We start from the raw sequence: 5,000 nt of genomic DNA, 5'->3' as shown, positions 1-5,000 counted from the left end.
CGAAATATAAAGGAGGTAAGACGGTAGATCTCTCCTGGTAGAGAAACATTAGAACCCATTTTAGGATGTTTCTGTTATAGGAGACATAAGAATCTATGCCTAATTTCTTTATATACTAGTCTACAAACCACCCCCATATCGAATGACTTATGCTCATTTGCATATCACATTATATTAAATCTCTTTAACTAATTACCTCGACCTTATTACATATTGGAAATATTCTACTCATTTCAACTGTACTATTTACAAAATCTATTTAACATTTAATTATTTAATATAGTTTCATTTAATTTTATATTCGATTTATTTCACTTTACGTATATTATCAAAACAATTCATTGGCGAGCAAAGCTTTATGTTTTGGGATTGTATTGAAAATGTAATGGAAATTTCAATTTCGTTCCGTTTTAATCTTTTATATTTTACTTGCCAATATAATTGAAAGAATACAATTCAACTATCGTAATTTTATATAAATAAACAAAAACAAATATTTTAAAATACTTGGTATTATTATACAAACACCGTGACAGCGAATTAGTAAAATCTTTTACGTAGTATTCTGTTACGTTTCGGTGTGCTGAACACGAATCTGAAAACTGGGTTAGGGTTAGGGTTAGGGTTAGGGTTAGGGTACATTTTTTTCTACTAATTCGCTGTCACGGTATTTGTATAAATTTACCTAAAACTTTATTAAAAAAGAAATAATTTTATTTTTAAATGAAAAAAATCAATTTAGTAAAATAATTGTATTAAACACCCCCAGCCTTGTCAGCAAACCTGTAAACCTATAAAAGTTAACATTTCGAATGTAAACAGTGATTTTTCGATTTTGTTAGCGCTTCTTGCCGCAATTAAAGACAATTAAAACGGAACTAACTTTATTTCCATTCTATTTTTTAAACAACCCCCAAAACATAACGCTCTCTTCCAGTTATAGCCAATTTTTTTTTTAATTAAATAAAACAGGTCAAAATAAACAGATAAGCGCATTTTCTTTTACATTTTTCTTACAACCAACGTTGTCATTTTAACCAACTGCAGGATATCGTTACTTTTGTGGGGTTGTTTTGAAAATGGCACGGAGATTATAATTTCGTTCCAATTTAATCTTTCTGGTCGAGCCTATTTCGAAAGCCTGTCTTATCATAGATTTGAACTACAAATAATTTATTACATTTTGATTATTACTATCTTAAGACTTAAAGCTTATATTTATTTCATTTTTCTATTTATATATTGAATTAGTTATTTCCAGTCTTATTTAAACTTAGCGCTTTCTTTAAACCGGATGAACCTTTTATAAAAATATGAGTTTAACGTAAAGAACACGAACAAGGTTTTATTCAACTGAATTTCTTCCAGTTTACTAACAAAATATATAAATTTAAAAGAGATATAATTAATAAAATAAAAAGGTTATGTAATTTAAAAGAAATACACGTACTCACAAAAGCAGAACTTTTTTTACACATTTTTTTCTTTAAAACCATAACAATGAGACTAACAATTACCTAGATCTTAGTAATTATTTGTTTTAATAGAACTGTTTTAATTGTACTGTTTACTTAGTTAACCTAAGTTGGTATTACATTTATTTTACATTTACTTTTTTTTTTTAATTATTACTTTTAGACTGTGACGTTTACACCCGGAAGTAATGAGTCACACGTAGGTCGCTTTTATTCATTCCTTTTGGTCAAGATCAAAGTGTAGTATCTGTTCTTCAGATGCTGCACTTGGGATGGTTTGTGCCGGTCAATGGAGGGGAGACCCTCTATACTGGGACAATTATTATTTTTGGTAACCAGAGTGCCCCCTTTTTGCCTACTTTAAGGGGAGCTGGTTTTTACCTCACATTAAAAACGGCCTTGTGCCTAATTTGCTCAGTGGGGGAGCAAATAAATACCATCTGTTCTTCAGATGCTGCACTTCATTTTCTTGTTCTCTTTCGGTGGAGGAGAAATCCTTCACGACTGAGACAATTTTTATTTTTGTACCTTTTCTCCACGTTAAAAAACGACCCTGGTGTTTAACTCTGTCCCGTGGGGAGGCATAGTAAATAGGTACAATATAATTGTTTATAATTGTACTATTCAGAAATATTATTTATAGTTCGTCCATTTCAGTTAGTATACATTTCCTTTACGCTTAATTAATTTACAATCATTAATATCGTTAAACAATTCCGTTTAAAACCGAAATTATGCCACCCAAACGAAGTAGAAACGAAAGTGAGGAAGAAAGAATGGAAAGATTGGAAGCTAATAGACTAAGAGTTGCTGCAATTCGCTCCAATGAAAACAATTCAGATAGAGAAAGACGTCTAGAACTTAACAGGATACGTCAAAGAGAAAGGAGAGCAAGACTGTCAGATTTGGAAAGAGAAACCCAACGTGAAGCTGACAGAACTAGACATGCTGTAAGGCGGTTAAATTCATCACAAGATGAAATTCAAGAAAGGCAAAGATATGCACTGGAAAGAGAAGCAATATTACGATCGAATGAATTATATGAGGTAAGTAGACGTACACAAGGTCAGTTGAGAGTGGGTCAACGACATCAGAATGAATCGGAAACCCAACGAAGCTTTCGCCTATACCAAGGGCAACAACGAGAGGCTGCATGGAGAGAGAGTATGACTTTGCCCCAGCAATTGACAGAAAACGAGGCAGCTAGACAACGAATGACTGCTTTGAGACACCATGAAATAGAACACTGCAATAGAAAAGGATTGCTCTACAACAAAAATGACTCTCTCACTACAGCTGATATAGGAAAAATGGACAAAGTATGTCAACATTGCTCAGCTGTAAAATTTAAAGGAGAAACCCCTGGTTGTTGTTGTTCTTCTGGCAAAGTTGTGCTTGATAGCTTTCCACCACTGCCTCAGTTGCTTCAAGATTTGCTCTCCGGCAATGGTCCCATCTCTAAAGATTTTCTGCAAAATCTACGCTGTTATAACAATTGTTTTGCAATGACATCATTTGGTCACAAAATTGCGGCAGTACATGGGTGGAATCCTTCTTTTAGAATTCGAGGCCAGGTTTGCCACCAGATTGGGAGTCTTTTACCACCTGAAGATGAAACAGCAAAGTTTATTCAAGTCTACTTCTTGGATAGTCTGGAAGAGGAACTACATAATCGGGGACGTGACAGTAGACTCAATAGAGACATTCTCCAAAGTCTGACTGAATTTTTACATGAGAACAACAGCTTTATTTGTCAGCTGAAAACAACAAAGGAGAGGATTGAAGAAGAACACTTGGTAGAACATAAAGTTGTCATAAGGGAAGACCGAAGGTCGCAAGAAGAGTATCCACGGCGATTCAATGCTCCAACAACAACGTATGAGATTGGAATATTAATGGAGAATGAACCAACAGCTAACCGGGATATTGTCTTGCGTTTTAGAAATGATACATTAAAATGGATCTCCGAACTACATCCCCTCTACGATACTTTAATGTACCCGTTAATGTACCCCTATGGTTCTCCATCTTACAACATCTACATGAAGGCATCCAATGGGCGAAAAGTTACCCAACAGCAATTTTATTCGTACCATTTAATGACTCGGCCTGGAAACTATTTTCTCTGGTACCGAAGGCTATTTCAACAATGGCTGGTGGATGTGTACTGCAAGATTGAAACAGAACGTTTACAGTTCCTGAGGCGTGAGCAACAGACCCTGAGAGCTGACAATTATAGCAACTTGAGAGATTCAATTCTTAGGGAGGATGGGAATCCAGAACAGTTTGGTCAACGAGTTGTACTTCCGGCAACTTATACAGGAGGCCCTCGATACATGCTTGAGCGTCAAAGTGATGCCATGGCATATGTTCGGCGAATGGGCCGAGCCGACCTCTTCATCACGTTCACAACAAATCCAAAGTGGACAGAAATTACAGAAAATTGTCTTCAAGGGCAAGACCCTCAGGATCGTCCAGATATTGTTGCCAGGGTTTTCAGGCAGAAGCTAAAAAAGTTACTTGAATTTATTAAAAAGGGAGGATTTGGCAGGCTGAGGGCTTTCCTGTACAGTATTGAATATCAAAAAAGAGGACTGCCGCATGCACACATCCTCACCTGGCAGGCCCCAGAGGACAAACTTCTACCAGAAAAAATGGATCTCTGCAGATATGCAGAGATCCCTGACAAAGAGGAAGATCCTGATCTTCATGCTAAAGTGATGGCACATATGGTGCATGGACCTTGTGGACCATTTAATCCAAATTGTCCATGTATGATTGACAACAAATGTTCCAAAAAATACCCAAAAGAATTTCTTCAGTGTACCGAGCAAGGCCAAGACTCTTACCCCAAGTACAGGCGAAGAAAACCAGAAGATGGAGGCCAGACTGATACAATAAGGATGAAGAGAAATGGTCGGTATGTTAATCAAGAAATAACAAACCAGTGGATTGTTCCGTACAACAAGGTCCTCCTTCAGCAGTTCAACGCTCACATTAACGTAGAAATTTGCAGCTCGATCCAAAGCATCAAATATGTCCTCAAATACGTGAATAAAGGATGTGATCAAGCAGTGTTTGAACTACAAAGAACTGATGGAGCAGCTAACCAACAAGGCCAAGTACAAAGTCACATTGTGGATGAGATCCAGCAGTTCCAGAATGCAAGGTATGTCGGCAGTTCAGAGGCGGCCTGGAGGATATTGGAACATCCCATCCATGAACATTTCCCCCCAATTGTACAACTTTCTGTTCATCTTGAAAATGGGCAGCGTGTCATGTTCTCAGCTGATACTGCTCTGGAACGAGCCCAAGGTCCACCGCCTGCCACAACTTTGACAGCATTTTTTCAACTCTGCCATGAGGATGACTTTGCAAGGGGTCTCAAATACGTAGAAGTCCCTGAGTTTTACACTTGGAACAAATCGACAAAGAAATGGATGAGAAGAATGCGTGGGGTACAAGTTGAAGGTACTGAAAATGATGATGTATGGAAGGCACCATGCATTGGGAGAATCTACACGA

Source organism: Euprymna scolopes, chromosome 40 (genome assembly GCF_053919585.1).
Source record: "Euprymna scolopes isolate OS-2025 chromosome 40, ASM5391958v1, whole genome shotgun sequence".
Classification (NCBI taxonomy): domain Eukaryota; kingdom Metazoa; phylum Mollusca; class Cephalopoda; order Sepiida; family Sepiolidae; genus Euprymna; species Euprymna scolopes.
Note: the sequence above shows the minus strand (reverse complement) of the source record.